Below are 16,841 nucleotides of genomic sequence, written 5' to 3'. Positions count from 1 at the left end.
TTTTTGTCAGACAGGGAGAGAAAGAGCACAAGTAGGGGGAGCGGCAGGCAGAGCAAGAAGCAGGCTCCCCACTGAGCAGGGAGCCCAGTGCGGGGACTCGATCCCAGGACCCTGAGATCATGACCTGAGCCAAAGGCAGACGCTTAACTGACTAAGCCACCCAGGCGTCCCTAAAGATTTTTATTTATTTGAGAGAGAGAGAGGGTGAGCGCATGAGCAAGCAGGGCGACAGGCAAAGGGAGAGGGAAGAGGGAATCCTCAAGCAGACTCCCCACTGAGCAAAGATTTTATTTGTTTATTTCAGAGAGAGAGCACAAGCAGAGGAAACAGCAGGCAGGGGAGAGGGAGAAGCAGACTCCCCACTGAGCAGGGAGCCCGATGTGGGGCTCGATCCCAGGACCCTGAGATCATGACCCGAGCCAAAACCAAGAGTCAGATGCTCAACCGACTGAGCCACCCAGGCGCCCCAAGGTAGCTTTTTTTTTAAGCAGATGTAAGAATTCCCTTATGTGTGAGGGCTACCGTCATGCAACCACACAAACAAATATAAACATTTTCTCAGGCATTCAGACAGCTGACAGACACTTACATAACTTCCAAAAGAGAGACAATGCTACAGCAAAGTGAGGCAAAAAAGGAAATAAGGTATGGTTGATATGGTTGTTTACAAAAGATTTCTGCGGCTGCTTCTGAGAGCTCCTTTCTGCACAGGCTCTAGTCCCAGAACAGTTTTAGGCTGCTGATAAAGTGGGTCCACGCTGGCGCTGCTTTCCACGCTCTACACTGATGTTAGTGATTGGTGTCTCCCTGGGTTTAAGCAAATTAAGGACAGGCTGATTCTCCTTAGAGATGGTGAGTAAAAATTTAGCGATTAGAAAATATCTTCACTTTTGCTTATTGCTTACAGAGAGCAAGCTAATGGTAAAAAAGATGAAGATGGGGACGCCTGGGTGGCACAGTCAGTTAAGCATCTGCCTTAGGCTCAGGTCATGATCCCAGGGTCCTGGGATAGAGCCCCACATCGGGCTCCCTGCTCAGCGGGGAGTCTGCTTCTCCCTCTCCCCTGCCTGCTGTTTCCTCTGCTTGTGCTCTCTCTCTGAAATAAACAAATAAAATCTTTAAAAAAAAAGTTTAAAGGTATGTTTGGTGGATAGTTCCCACCATCTTTTATATTTATTCTTTCAGTCTTAGAACAGTAGACTTACCTAGGGAAGGCCACTTGAGGAATCAGGGTGTAATTTTGTGCCTATTTTTGGTAATCTTTTTATCCCTTAGCATTAATTACCTTTGATTCACTGTACAGATTCTTCAATATATGAAATTTTTTAAAAGATTTTATTTATTTATTTGACAGAGAGAGACAGCGAGAGAGGAAACACAGTCAGGGGGAGTGGGAGAGGGAGAAGCAGTCTACCTCCTGGGATTATGACCTCAGCTGAAGGCAGGTGCTTAATGACTGAGCCACCCAGGAACCTCTATATGAAATGTTAATACAAACTGGCTTTCATGAGAAATTCAATCTATTTTCCAGACTCTGTAGAGATTGTTTAGATGGGATAAATGAAAGGGGAACTTGCAGCATTGCTTCTGCACAGAGGACACATATTAAGGAAAGCTGAAAAAACACTTCTAGCTGGGTGCTGTGTCTGGTCAGGTGTATACAATCTTCTGATAAAGGTAGCAGTAATACAAGTAATAAGCTTTGAAGGAGCTCTTGCAAAGTTCTCCTCCTTCATGTTTATGAAGACAGAGGAGTGGACGTAAGCTCCCCAAGGCTACCCACACAGCTGATAAGCAGCTAATGATGGATGAAGCAGACGTTCGAACCTACCTTGTCTGTCTCCAAAGACCACACTTGCCCTCCACATGACGTTGAGTAGGGGTGTAATGAAGATAAAGTATTGGTATGAATGCAATCCATCCCCCAAAGTATCCTAGCCCTAATTCTCCAAGTGGGAGCCATGCTACTCTGTCACACCCCAAGAACAAACTTAGTGTGTGTGGAACAGAGGTGTGGTGAACAAAACTGGCAAGTTGGTGTCTGTGATATGTGCCCAGAATGCCAAAATGGCAGCAGCAAGGAAAAGTCCATTGGCTGATGTTGTTAGGATATTTGCATTTTTTTTTAAGATTTATTTATTTATTTGAGAGAGAGAGGGAGTGGGAGAGACAGTCCCAAGCAGACTCCACCCTGAGCATGGAGCCCCACGTGGGGCCCAATCTCAGGATCCTGGGATCACAAACTGAGCTGAAACTAGGAGTCAGATGCTTAACCGACTGTGCCACCCCTGGGATACTTGTTTTTTGGGAAGTGAGGAAACCCTTTGAAGAGGTAGTTGCTTTAGTTTTTGACCTGAACACACGTTGGGCAGACAGTAGCCTTGTTGCGATGCCCAGAGTCCAGCAGCTCATAGGTTTCTTCCAATTTCACGAGCAAGTGGTCAATGATTAGAAAGGTACTCTCATGTTCTGAGTACTTTTCAAGGAGGGACAGGGTACCACTGGCCTGGGGATGAACACATTCGTTCCTGTAGTCCACATAATTTGTGACCCTATTGCTCCATCTGTAGTCTCAGCTACCATTGTGCCTGGTACTACACCCAAAACAACTCAGTTGTTGGACTCAATCTACCCTCATAACTATCCATCGAACTTATTTATTCCCTCATTTCTTCAACATACGCTCATTGAGTACCTCCTAGGTGCCAAGGATGGGGCGGGGGCCATCGTAGTTCCTCTCATATAGTGAGCATTCAAGAAATGAGAAAGGAAGAAAGGATGAAAGAATATGATCTTTGCCACTTGACAAGTCTAGTGATGCTTATGCTAATGACCAAACGTCATCAAGAAACACGTAAAATTATATTCAGTGCATTGACAAATGTGGTCAGAGACATGCACCGTATACATTAGCCAGATTGTCATATACAACAACGTTATCAGAATTTAAAGTTAAAAATTGAAGATGTTAACATTCAATTATCTGGAAAATTAATATGTTCAGAAAGTCCAAGATTAGCTGAAATTTTATAGTTTCTAGTTTTGACCCCAACTCTTAACTTTCCCTTCCTTTTGGGGAGGAGGGGGGCAATGACAAGGAAGCTAAGTATCTTGCTTTGTACGTCTCAGGATGAAAATATTGATTTCTTGCACTTGAAAATCTGGATCTTGAAGCCAAACTGTGCCACAAAACAATTCAAGAATGAAGATGACTATTTAAATGAGCCACTAGATTAAACTTGACTAGTTTCTTGGATTTGGTAAACATTTTAGTCTGCCATTGGTTGTGGCAATTTGGTCCCTGGCAACTAATAGGTCCACGCACTCAGAATATTTAGAGAAAAAAGAATAGATGCCTAATCAGCAATTTGTATGCTAAAATTACTGTGTATAATTGGACACATAAAACTTTGGATATGTATCAATACACACGCACGCGAGCACACGCACACACACACGCGCGCACGTAGCCATAAACTTTGTCAGCTCCTGGGCTCCATTCTTATTGCCCTCGATCAACAGAGGAGTTATAGTCATATAAGGGATATTTATAGTTGTGAGAATCTCTTAAGTCTTTCAACATTGGATCGCTTTACGTGGTTGTGAGATGATGGTTTTGGGAGGAGGAAAGAAGGAAATTCCAAAATGTGAATGGTATTTAAACCTCTTAAATTTTTTCTTCAAAGGAAGAGAAAAAGAATAAAATTATGTTTTCCTTATTCAACAAGATGGCGCACAGAAGGGCTGTTGGGCCGTAAAGTAACTAAAAAGAATATAAAGATCCAGTGACTTGAGTCCCTTTCATGAAATATGCGAGTTTAAAAAATCCAATAACCATAAAACAACTTTTTCTTTGATGCTGAACAAAAAACAAGCTTGAAATTTAGTGCTGCTGAGCAAATGAATGAAAAATACAGATGTTTTTACCTCCAGCTCAACTCAGATTTGCCATGTGAACAGTCCCATGCTTAACTCTTTGTGCGACTGACTACATGTTCCAACACATTAGTTAGCCCCAAAGGTTTAGAGTAAAACTTAAAAATACATATTTTCCCTTCTTTAAAAGAAATCTCTTAATGAATTGGGAAATTCAGCTGTGCCATATCCCTTTTCTTGTCCTCCGTGAATTTAAACTTCAACATAACTTTAAAATAAACTTTAATAATAACACGTTAAAAACAAAATACATTATGCTTTTTCCTGGTACAGTACTCCAGTTTGATTTTTTTCAAATTCACTACGATTTTGATTGTTTTATTGAAAATGTAGGAACGTTGATGCTATTTTAATTTTCCAAATTATCAACTCATAATACCAATTTTCCTAAAGGTTAAAAACAATATATTAAGGAAATACCACCTGCTAGAGGTTCCACAGGAAATCTGCCTTTCCACTTTGTACTGTATTATTTGGGGGAGGAAATGACAACCTATTTCATTATCCAAAGCACAGTATCCCAATAGCTGCAAAGCAGCAGACAAAAAGAAAGAAGGCCAGTGTCTGCTTGCCCACTGACATTTCATGGAAATTAAAAATTCAGTAGGAGCAAGCGGAAAGCACATGTTGAAAGATGCCAAGCTCACCCAAACTCTCTCTTCCATTTCCCTTAAAGCTGGGCTTGCCTGCCAGCCCGCGTGAGTGGGGCTAGGTCCACGGAGGGGCAGGCATGGGCCCTGGGCACATTTTTCAACCTTTTGTAAACAACCGGTGAAGGACTAAAGGAATGAGGTGATGGTCATGGCCATGCCCTTTAACCCACCTCCAAGAGTGAGAGAGAACACATGGAGACCGGCTTTCCAAAGCTCAAAGCCTTTTTCTACAGTGTTATTTACAAACCAAACAAGGTTGAAGATAGATTACTTCCTACTGTCCAGCTCACAGGAAAGAAGCGTTTTCTTCAGGTACAGGATAGACGTCAGGAAACAGAGGAGCTGCTGAAAGCATCTCTCATAAGCATTCAACTATATCGGGGTTTACAATAGATTTTACTCTGAAAATAGTCCCTGTTCATTCAGCTTTTCTTGAGTGTATCACCTCCTTCTTTTTCCCTCTCATCCATTTCCAACTTTCACGGGTTTCCCTCTCTCCACAGTTCTTATCACCATGTAAGAACAGCCTGTTGTTCCCTGCCATACCCCACATTTGATGTGTAAGATAATTAGAGCAACTTATATCTTGGCACATTAGAAAAACTTGTTCAATAATCAATCAGCGATTTTATCTGGGTAAGGGCAAGCAACTAGTTTGATCAACTGTTTTTTCCTAGCGAGTTGACCGACAATCCTCTTTCAATTACAGCTATTTTCAGTTGGATTTAGTTTAAAATGCAGTGGAAATGGGTATTCATTGAAGGACTTAACATAAGATACTTGAAGAACTGATATAAGGCTTATTCTGTTATCTACCATGTGAACCGGCTGCTTCACTATGCTTGTCTTCAGGAAAGATCAAGTTGATGAGTTTTTTGTTTTGTTTTTTTTAATTTTAATAACAAGGGTGAGTTAAAATAGGTCTTCGGAGATGAAAATTATTTTAATTTTGTGGTCATGATGCGCAATAGCTATCAAAACAAAATCCTGCTTAAAAAAAATCACGTGTTCAAGATATGACCCTGAAATCCAAGCATGGAAAACATGAGGAAGTTTTGCTCTTGAGAGAAATGGTTCAACAGACTGGCCGAAGAACACCCAGTCTTTCTCTGGGCAGCAGTTGTGAGAGCAGAGAAATGTAGGACTTGTCTACACAGTATCCAAATACCTATACAAAAACTTGGCCAATTCCCTGTATAATTTGGTTCAGATTCTAAAAGTCTAGTGTGCACAGACCACGTCAAAATGGTGGGAAAATTAGAAAACGGGGATCTCTAAATAAATGAAAGGAATGGGATTGTTTGAAGAAGGTGAGAATGCCGGTGACTTCAGAGCTGTCTTGAGGATAAATATATAAAACAGAGACACATAACAAGACTTTATCTTCTGTGAGGGCACTTCAGGAAGCATTCGTAATATCTTAGTGAAGGGGTGTGGATGGCGGAAAAAGCACAATGAACCAAATGAGCTATGAGGTCTTTGGCAAGTCTCCTGACCTCTCTAGGATTCCATATCTCCATCTCAAAGGGGGATCACTGTCAAATTTTGCAATTCCACACCACATAAAGAACTGCTTGTGTCCCCGCGTTCTTCAAAATTGAAACAATTACCAATTTTGCCTAGAACCTGGCCACTTAAAAGGGAGGGACTGTCTTTTCCAGTGTGGTTTAAACATTTGGCAGCACAAATGAACACCCAAAAGAGGTAAAATAAGAAATCAAAAGGCAAACAGTCTGTGGTAAAGTAGCAATTCATCTCCAGAAAGTTGTGATCCTTTCCTAGAGCCTGGCGTAACGGATTGTAGCTCCCAGAATTAAATTTCAGAAAACACTCTTGGTTTCCCTACCATGAAGGGAATAAATTCAGTTCCTACCAGCAGAGCAATTAATAGGCACCTGTGGCCATCCTGCTCTGAGGAAGAAAGGGGCCATTTTGTGAAAACAATCCAGGGCTCGAACTCAGGCTGGTTTGAAAATGGCGCTAAGTTGTACTTTTAAAATGAGTGATAAAACTCCCATGTGTTGAAAGAAGGCCATAAAAACACTGCAGCTCCTCCTCCCTTTACAAAAAAGGCCAGGATGGTCTGCTATGACATATCCTCCCAAGGACGTGACGCCTGAGCAGCGGGAGGACCCCTGCTTCCTTCACAGATCACAGTGACCAACATGGCCACGCAGGAGAAGAAATGCAAGAACACTTTTCCCCCCTCCTTTCCTTGAACGAACACAGGGCTGCTTCTGGAATTAAAAGTTGCATTTTTCTCACCACATACCTCCCTCAGAGCCGAGTGTGTGTTGCAAGACAGCTGAAGGAGCTTCTTGCTAAATGTTTCTTGTGACAATGGGGGCGTTTCAGGGCTTCCTGCTGGCTGGTGTTGATCCTGCTAACCCCTTCCTTTGTGATCTCAGCAGTTAACGAGACTGTAAACCAGCATCCAAGCTGAGTGAATGCAGGTTTAAAGGGCAAAAGAAAAAACGGTGGTTGTTTAATGATTAAACAGCTTTTTTTTTTTTATTGCTAAACACTGAAGTTGTTTTATTTTAATGTGTAAATCAGTGTACATGCAGGATGCAAACCGCCTTCAGGCTGCAACAGAGCCTCACCGCACTGCGGCGCTTTGGGGGGAAATTGCAGCGATTACTTTAAAAACTCAAATTTGTAAACCAGCCTGGAAAGCCTGGGCTCCACCCCTCCTCTCGCCTCCCAGGAATTAATTCTATGGAGACAAAGTTAAACACGTAATTTGTAAAACTATTGAGAAGTAAACTTCTTGTTCCATAGTAACCCCGGTAGTTGCCAAAAGCAGATAAATCTTCACCCCGAGTAGGAAGCCCCACACTGTTTTGAAAACAATTCCTAGGCTTTGCCACTGTTGAAATGGATTGAATGCGCAGAGGCCCCACTGTTCTCGCCAGCACTTACTGCTTTTAAGGGCAAAGTTAACACTTTTCAAAAATCAGCAGCCTCCCTCATAAACACAATGATTTAGTGGAGGTTTTGGTCATCTTGGGTTGGTGTCCCTGAGAACAGGGGTTTGATTTCTTTTGCTCTAAGCAGGTGTGTAATGAGAACAGCGGCTGTGTTGATGAGAGGTCCCTGGGAGTTGCTAGCATATTATCCTCTGTAATTTCTTCCCAAAATAGACTTAACGGAAAGAGGATGCGTGATATACCCCTCCTCAAAGGAAGCATGCCCCAATACAACAGAAGCAGTCATTCTGAAAACAGCTTTATGGCTCCGTAGTCAACAGCTCTATTTTCTCCCCTTTCCACTTCCTTCCTTCCACTGGGGAAGAATGTGTGTGGGGACACACATGCGCGTTCACATCTCCGTGCACGCAACTGAAAATGCCCCTAAGATCTGCACGCTTTCCCTTCACTGGAGCTCCAGGCATTACTTGATGCCGTTCAACCTGCGTAGTTCATAATGCTTCTCATCTGAGGTCATTTTTTATCCCAATCTGACGGTGAAGACCTGTTAATTAGCCTTGGGTTAAACTCCATTCAGGGAGCAGTTACTAAGTGCCCCACCATGAAGCCCTGTATCGGACACAGGGACGAACAGGGCAAGGGCTCACAAAATACTAGGAGCAGCGAGCAGAACTCTTTCCTGAAGGCAGAGATGGCCTCAGGAGCAGAATCAGAGGGTGGCTCCTCCGGATGGCTGGTTACCCTCCGTCTTAAGCACACACCTGAACTGTACGTCGGATTCCCTCCCAAGCACTCCGAAAGGAGATTTCCTTGCCCACCTATGGTGTTTTCCTAAGCTGTATTTCATAAGCTAGAACGCTTCCTCCTGCTCAAGGCCGACCAAATCCTTACTAGAAGAGAAGCAGTCCAAAAGTCGAGTTGGGTGTCATTTTTTTTCAAATTCAGAAGATGTTGTCCCTTGAGTGATCAAAGGTAAAAAATGGTGGTTAGATTCTCAGGCAGAGGGGACAAAAGCCTACCTAAAACTTAGCACATTCGCAATAGAAATTTAAGGGAAAAAATAATTAAAAGAGTTACACAAAAGTTTGTAAGAAGTATCTTTAAAATTCATGTTGGAATTTGACGTTTGAAGAATACCAGGGTTTAATAAAAGACAGTGAATGGAAACTCTTAAGAAGGGTCTGAATGGGAGCTTCTGGGCATTTTCAAGGGCTGGAGATTAATGGCATTCTTTCTTTATTCTATTAAATTTTACCTCAAAACATATGGTTTCTCTCTTCTCTGATACGTGTCTTGCCAGGGCCACTCAAGCAATATGACAAAATGGTGGAAGAGGCATGGGAGAAAATGGAAAGACATGTTCTAAAGAGCTGGAAAGAGTTTAAAGAGTGAAGGAAAGGGAAAGTAAATTGGATATTTGTACGAAAATAAGTGTGAGACCACTATCTTGAGAAGATATAAAGATGGGAAGAAACTCTGAGCCATCCAGCACCCCACCTAGTCCACAGCACAGTTACTACTATCTCAAGAGACTTCCGACGCATGTGTGTCAGGGGTTGTGGGGGAGGCTGAGGCAGGATAGAGGACAAGTGGGACTTGTAACCCCAAGGCATTTACAAACTTTGAGTGTCTGTCCTGTCTAATTTATAGCCCAGAAATTAACATTTTGGAGTAGTTGGAGATTATCCGCAGACCCAGCAAAAAGAAGAATGGGATTAGACGCAAGTCAGATGAAGCTATATTCAAATAATTTTATACTTTAATTTGAAGTGGGTTCATTTAAAAAGAAGCTTTAATAACATGAAGGAGCTTAAGAAGGAGGGTAAGCTTCCACCGCCCAGAGTCAACCAAGACAAAACAGACCTCCATGATAACAGGAGCTAGTTCAGTTAACATTAAGTAGTATCCTTTCCAAGGCAGGCTGGGGTAGGAGTTGGGGAAAGCTTTCTTGGGGCTGTGAAACGTTGGTATCTCTCATCAGACAAACTCTAGAGCTCCCATTTGAAGCCACAAAATGGCACTTGTATTGAACGCACCACCCCGGGTTCTCACCGGGTACCGGAAGTAGTTGTTTGATTCTCAGCAGCACTAATACATTCTGTTTGACTGGTCCAGTGGGGAGGCAAGGGGAGCCCCCTACTGCACCTGCTGAATCCTTAAAAGCCTGAGAACTGACAGTGACTTGTGCGTAATACAGGTAAGCCCATAGCAGGTGATGAGTGTTCCTTCATCTAAGAATCCTCCTTCTTCCCCTTCCTCCCCCACATACAGTCTTCAGAACATCAGCTGATATAAATAATAAAAAAAGAACTGCTCTGCTTTGGGAGTGGGAAAGGACCCAGAACTCTTGGTCCATTAGGAGCCTTCTTATAAGTACAGCCACAGGGATTTTTTGCTTCTCTTTAACTTGGCTGATTTACCATAGTCACCAATTAAATCAGACAGAGGAGAAGCTACCCTTCCTTGGGGCACAGCAATTAGCGGGGACGAGCAGTTTCACCTCGTTTCCAATTTTGTCGCACTAAAGAAGTCATCAGATCTTTCCCAAGGCCAAGTGGTTAGTGGTAGGAGAACTGGATCTAAAATACACATTTTAAACAAATCTTTACATTTTCCTTGCCCTTTTCCCTTTCTCCATAATTTCCCATTACATTTTAGTAGACTCTTGCTGTTTTTCAGGAATTGGCAAATCCCCCAAAGGCACAGTCTCCAAATTTGGGAATCCAGGAAATATTTTGCTCAGGTTTGGAGATTTCTCTTGAAACTGTATTACTATCTAGAGGCAAGAGTTTCCTGTGCACATCCTCAAACCAAAGGTTAGCTCCCTCTCCAACTTTTACCAAGGATTCATCTCTCACTTGGCTGTTCTCACACACACACACACACACACACACACACACACACACACAAAACCCCCCAATTGTTCAGTCTCTCTTTTTTTTTTTTTTTTTTTTTTTTTTTTTTTTTTATTTATGTGACAGAGAGACAGCCAGCGAGAGAGGGGACACAGCAGGGGGAGTGGGAGAGGAAGAAGCAGGCTCATAGCAGAGGAGCCCGATGTGGGACTCGATCCCGGTACGCCGGGATCACGCCCTGAGCCGAAGGCAGACGCCTTAACGACTGCGCTACCCAGGCGCCCCCAATTGTTCAGTCTCTTAAAGGAAGTTACCATGTCAACTCAAATTAGAAAAAAAACAGGTCTCATCAGGATGTGACTATTGGCTATGTGTTGGCTCACTTCATCCAAGAATTGAATGATTTTCTCCCTAACTTCAGCTTCTAGGAGCGAGAATTCAACCTCGTCCCTGAGAAAAGTGGCAAACCTCTCAATGCCATGAACCTCAGAGTCCATCTTTGGTCCCTGAAGCCTCAGATTGCCTGAGGTCCATTGTGTTCCTTTTAAGCAGCCTTGAATCCTCTATGGATTGAGGTAAATATTCAATAAGGCCACAAATAAACAGAGAACAGGTCTGAACACTACTTGGTGACATTTTTTGTTCCATTTTGTCACTTGCATACATATTCTACCACCTATTTCCATGACGTGTCTTTCAGTGATGATGGGTTCTCTGACATTTTAATTCTCAGGGCAAGTAAGAGAACATGTCACACTTTTCCACATTGTTCTCTATCGTTCCTGAAATGGGAAAATAGAAGATTTTCATAAACCTTAGAGATTTGTTGCGTTAGCCTTTGAAATAATGTTTAGTTTCTGTTTCGTAGATTCGATTTCATCTGCAAAGATCTGCGCCGGAAACACCTACCCTTGCGAACTAAATAAAGCTTCACCTAGGCTGCTAACTTACTCTTGCTCTAATGCCTGGAATTAACAGATGATGGATATCTGCCTTCTGCAATCATGGTTAAGGCTCCTCTGCTGTCACCCACTCTTATGAAAGTCAGACAAAAGTGGAAGGAGAAAAGCACATTTTTTTTTTTTTTATTAGTACCACTACCATCTTTTTATGAGGTATCTTGTGTAATTCACTTTAGCTTTCTTTTGAGCCAGGAGCTCACGGGCGACTGCTGTGTTTTCTTCAGGGAGACTGTGTTATGTATCATTTAACAAGCACGCCCAAATGCCAAATGTATCCGTCAGTGTGAACAATGCAGGCTTGCTATTGTCCCTCTCAGGGCGCCAGTCTATATTTTTCGAGTGCATTCCCTCTTAAACGTTTGGAATTTAGCAAGTCTACGCTGCATAATGCTCCCAAAGAGATGTGTCTGTGACGTCTGTGAGGTCTGATAAAATGTTCTTATCTGATGTTCGTCCATTTTCTGTGGGAAAGTTCTATCAGATGAAACAAGACTGTCTAGACCTCCCTTCTCTTTTTCATCCCGCTGCTTTATCAGAATGGTCCCCCTTCCCTCCTGCAGAAACATGTTTTCACATCTAGAAGCGCTTTGAAAGTCATGGTCAACCCAGTGGTATGTCTTGCTTCACAGCATCACTGATATCACTCCTAAAAACAGGGATCGCACCGGGAAGTGGATGCAACAACTCTTCTATGTTTAATAAAAATAAATAACATTGGGGCGCCTGGGTGGCACAACGGTTAAGCATCTGCCTTTGGCTCAGGGCGTGATCCCGGCGTGATGGGATCGAGCCCCACATCAGGCTCCTCTGCTATGAGCCTGCTCTTCCTCTCCCACTCCCCCTGCTTGTGTTCCCTCTCTCGCTGGCTGTCTCTATCTCTGTCAAATAAATAAATAAAATCTTTAAAAAAAAAAATTAAAAAAAAAAAATAAATAACATTGTTGCCTCTTCAACAGTCTCTTCCTTGCCCTTCTTGGAGTGTTTGTGGTAGAATATTATAAAGTTATATACACTTGTCACTGACTGTTTTCAATCTCCAGCCTCCTGATACTCGTCAGCACGACCATCTTGATTTTTCCCCAAAGGTGTATTTTATTTCTTTTCTTTAAAGCTTGGGAAAAACGTGCTCCGGTGTTTTTAAATTAGAAGAAGGTGAAAATGACACGTTTGATGCTTTCAACGTCATTTTTCTTATTCAGATCATTACTGCATACAAACGGTTGAAAATAAAACAGTTGAAGTTTTCCAGGTGTCCCGCATTCTTGGAGGGAGATCTCACAGACTAAGCGTTGAAGCATTTCCCAGGTTCAAAGTTAATTAACTGCCTCCACCCAATTTTCTCACCAGCCCTGCTTAGCTTTCCCACGGGTACATTCCACGTCACTACGCGAGTTTGACCTTTCTTTATAAGTCCTCCTACCACAAACTTACACACACGTCTGATTTCCCTCTAGATCGGCACTGCCTTTAATTCATCTGCAAAGACTTACAAATATTCTTATGAAAATGGAACAAAAATGGAGTCAGGGAAGAGAAAGAAGCATATTTCAAATCTTCTAGGCACATGTTTCATGTTGCTAAAATTAGGAAGGACGTTTGTATAGCTGCTTCTAAAGGACGTTTCACAGTCAATGTATCTAGACCCTCTTTACAGGTAGGGCTTTGGGTAAATTATTGAGAAAATCAAAGATAAAAGCCTCCTCTGAGTGGAAAAGGGGTTATTTTACTTTGACTTACCAGAACTAGATGTTTTCTGTGACTAAATTTCTAGATAATTACATATTTTTAGAAAGCACTGAAAACTTGCCTTTCTTTCGTTCAACCGGCCAGTAAGTGTAGAGTAAATGCTTGCATTAGGTACTAGAGAGATACACAAGGGGCGCTTGGGTGGCTCAGCCGTTAAGCGTCTGCCTTCGGCCCAGGGCGTGATCCCAGGGTCCTGGGATCGAGCCCCGCATCGGGCTCCCTGCTCCACTGGGAAGCCTGTTTCTTCCTTTCGCACTCTCCCTGCTTGTGTTCCCTCTCTCGCTGGCTGTCTCTCTCTCTCTCTTCAAATAAATAAATAAAATCTTAAAAAAAAAAAAAAAAGAGAGATACACAAAAGTAGTCCTTGTCTTTGCCAAGAAGCTTAAAGTTTCTATCAGAGAGAAGAGATACAAATTTGAAAAACAGGTAGAGATACACAAATTAAAGTCCAAACCCACAAATTGAAGTTGTTTACCTCTCTGACTTCACACTCCAGGAAACCCCTGGCCTTCTTCACTCACTACTCCTGTTTCTCCCCTCCATCCTGTCTGTGACTTCTTTCCTTCACTCCCTTCCGCCTGTTCTATGTGTTAGGCATGAAGCGACATTTATAGACACTGCTTAGTACTATTACTAAGTTATATTTACTAGTTATCTACAATACTATTATCCTTTCATTTATGGCAAAAAACCATGATTACCCAGAACTGTTTATTTGACTGATCCATTCACTCATTCACACACGCATTCATTCATTAAACAAATGCTATCTTATGAAGCTCTGTGTTAGACAACATGGACCTAGCAAGATTCTGTTTGGGTTTTGCCCGTCTCTCTGCAGTCCTAGTTCGTGTTTGTCACTTCTCTGAGAGCCATCAAATACCAGGCAAGAGCTGAACTTCTCAGCAGCTCCCCAGTTCCAGAGATCCAGCCACCATTCACACTGTGACGGGATTCCCGACATCATGGCGTCAAGGGCATGTGTCTTAGGCTATGGGGCTTCTCAAATATCTCTGCTTGCTTTTTCTTTGCCTTCTCCTTCTTCCCTTGGTGTGTTCTCACTTAGTGTCCCCTGGCCTCAGCTTGGGGCCCCTTGCTCTTCTTTCCCTTCTCTACTCACTCCCTTGGTACACCCAACTTGGATTCAATTAGCACCTACATTCAGGAGAGCCCCAGATCCCCATCTCCAGTCGGACATTTATACTCTCTCTTCAGTCCCGTGTTTCTCAATGTCTACAAAATACATCAAGTAGATATTTCACTGTCATCTGAATCAAACATGTCAAAACCAAATTTTATTATCTCTCGTCCCAAAGTTGCCTATGCTGGCTGCCTCCCCATAAGCAGCAGAGACACCAGTGTCCCCAGTTCCCAGGTCCATCTTCCACCAGCCTCCTTTTCCCACCCACTGTCCCCTTGGCCCTGTACCCTCCCCTCCAGTCTTCTGTAAGTCCTACTCATGCTTTTGCTGTACGATTTCCTCAGACCCAAACTTTCGCCACTATTTCCCCAGCCCAAGAGCTATTCCAGATATTAACTATCTCAAAGTAAAAATATACATCCACATTAATACACTCAAAGAAGTGATAAACAGGAAAGCTTTCTCGGGGCATCCTGCACATGCTCAAACAGATCAGGAACGGTTCCTGTCACATGTTTTCTAGTGATTTATAGAGCATAAAAGAAATGCTTCAAGCTGGAGTTATATGAATATTTATTAGGTTTTTCTATTTACTTAACTCAATAGTTGTTTAATTGTTATGCTCCCAGGGAGGCAATGGCCTAACAGGCACATTAGAAATGGATGGAACAAAATGGAGACCCGGCAGATTTAATAATGGCATTCCACGCATCTACGTCAGAGAACTTACCCGAAGTCAGTATATCATGCTGTCAGGGAATTCTGCCTCTCATTTATCTTCAAGTTTCTTATTTCTTCATTTCTATCCCTTGTTACCTTTTTTTTTTTTTTTTGCATTACATTATTCTTTTTTTTTTTTTTAAGATTTTATTTATTTCTTCGACAGAGATAGAGACAGCCAGCGAGAGAGGGAACACAAGCTGGGGGAGTGGGAGAGGAAGAAGCAGGCTCCCAGCGGAGGAGCCTGATGTGGGGCTCGATCCCGTAACGCCGGGATCACGCCCTGAGCCGAAGGCTGACGCTTAACCGCTGTGCCACCCAGGCGCCCCTGCATTACATTATTCTTCTACCCCCTTGAGATGAATTTAAGAATAAGTATCGGTTACTGGATAGAAGAACAAGCTGACTGAGGCTCGCCACTCCCTTGTCTCCAGCACTCACTTGGCTGACTTTGGAAAACTTAATTGTTCACTGCATTCCCTTATTTTTCTATGTGGGACTTGTCCTCAGTTGTGAGCTTAGCATAAAAGGCTCTTCTTTCCTGTTAAGGAAGAGAGCATCATACCCCTCTTAGAACCGCGGGACTCTCACTTCCTGGGAAAGTTCTCAGTGGGCGGCTTATCTAAGTCCCTCGGCAGCCCCTCTCCCCTTCTCCCCGTTACCTCCGCCGTGTAGGCCATTTAGATGCTCACAGAACTCGTCTCTAAAGTCGTCTCCGGAGGAAGAGTAGAGAAGAGGGAAAACGACACTGAAATAAATCAGCTATATGGATTTTGCCAATTCATTTCTAATAAGAATCTGTTAATAGAATGTTGGAGTTTTCAGGAAACTCTGTTGGGCTTAATCCCAAATTGCACAGAGTTTAAACATAAAGAGTCACTCCACAAAGAAAATGGAAGTCGAGGCAGATATTCCAAAGTGCATGTAAGGAAACTGCGAGAACCAGCAGAAGTAACGAGAATAAATGTGAGGCGGGGAATAAAACGACATTTACAAACTGTGGAGGGGTAACAGATAGAGGCAAGGGGGAAGGCCAGTGGAATAAGGGAGGGTTCCTATCAGATGATACCGAAGAGACAATGGCGGTGAAGTACTCCTGAGCACCTGTTTTATGAAATTAAACCGCACCAGAGCCAACACTGTGGTTTCTACAAAAAGGTTAATCCCACGCAAGGGTGCCATGCCAGGCATGGCGTTGTGCCTGCTGAGAGCAGGTGACCTTTTCTAATTTCCACAAGGTGCCACATGCAGCCGCAGTGAAAGTGCATCCTGGGGTTCATCTAGACCCGAAGTGGAAACCCACGACTCTGGGTTGAAGTGATCTGAAGGACATCCGACACGTCTCCCTATTGCAGAGAGCCACGGGCAAGCCGCACAGAAGTAACCTGAGAAAGTCCTCAAGGTGAAAATGAGGTCAACAGCTATCCTGGACTCCTCCAATGTCCATTAAGTGACTCCTTTAGATATTGTTTCCCCAGGATGTTCTCTTCTCAGAGCTGGTTCTTGGAAGTAGCCCATGGCCATGGCACGAATGCCTCGGAAGGGATCTAGTGAGGGAACAGTGTAATGGGGGGAGCGGGAAAGCATATTCTTGAGGAATGGGTAAGCAGAATTATTTCCAATTCTTAACACCGTTCAATCGCACGCTCCATAACTAGAAGGAAATGACCTGACGTAGAAGAGAAGCACCAAGAGAGGGAGAGGGGGAGGGAGCTAACATTTATCAGAGCACTGATTATACACCAGGAATGTTACATGCATCATCAGTTCTGGCAAGGACCCTGTGAGATGGGTCCCATTAACCCCACCTGACAGATGAGGAAACTGTAGTTCACAGAAGTTAGGTGCTGTGGCTGGGGTCAAACAGCCAGTGAGTCACATGGCCCAGATGTCAACCC

Source organism: Ursus maritimus, unplaced genomic scaffold, assembly GCF_017311325.1.
Source record: "Ursus maritimus isolate PB19 unplaced genomic scaffold, ASM1731132v1 scaffold_21, whole genome shotgun sequence".
NCBI lineage: Eukaryota > Metazoa > Chordata > Mammalia > Carnivora > Ursidae > Ursus > Ursus maritimus.
This window is presented reverse-complemented; position numbering follows the sequence as displayed.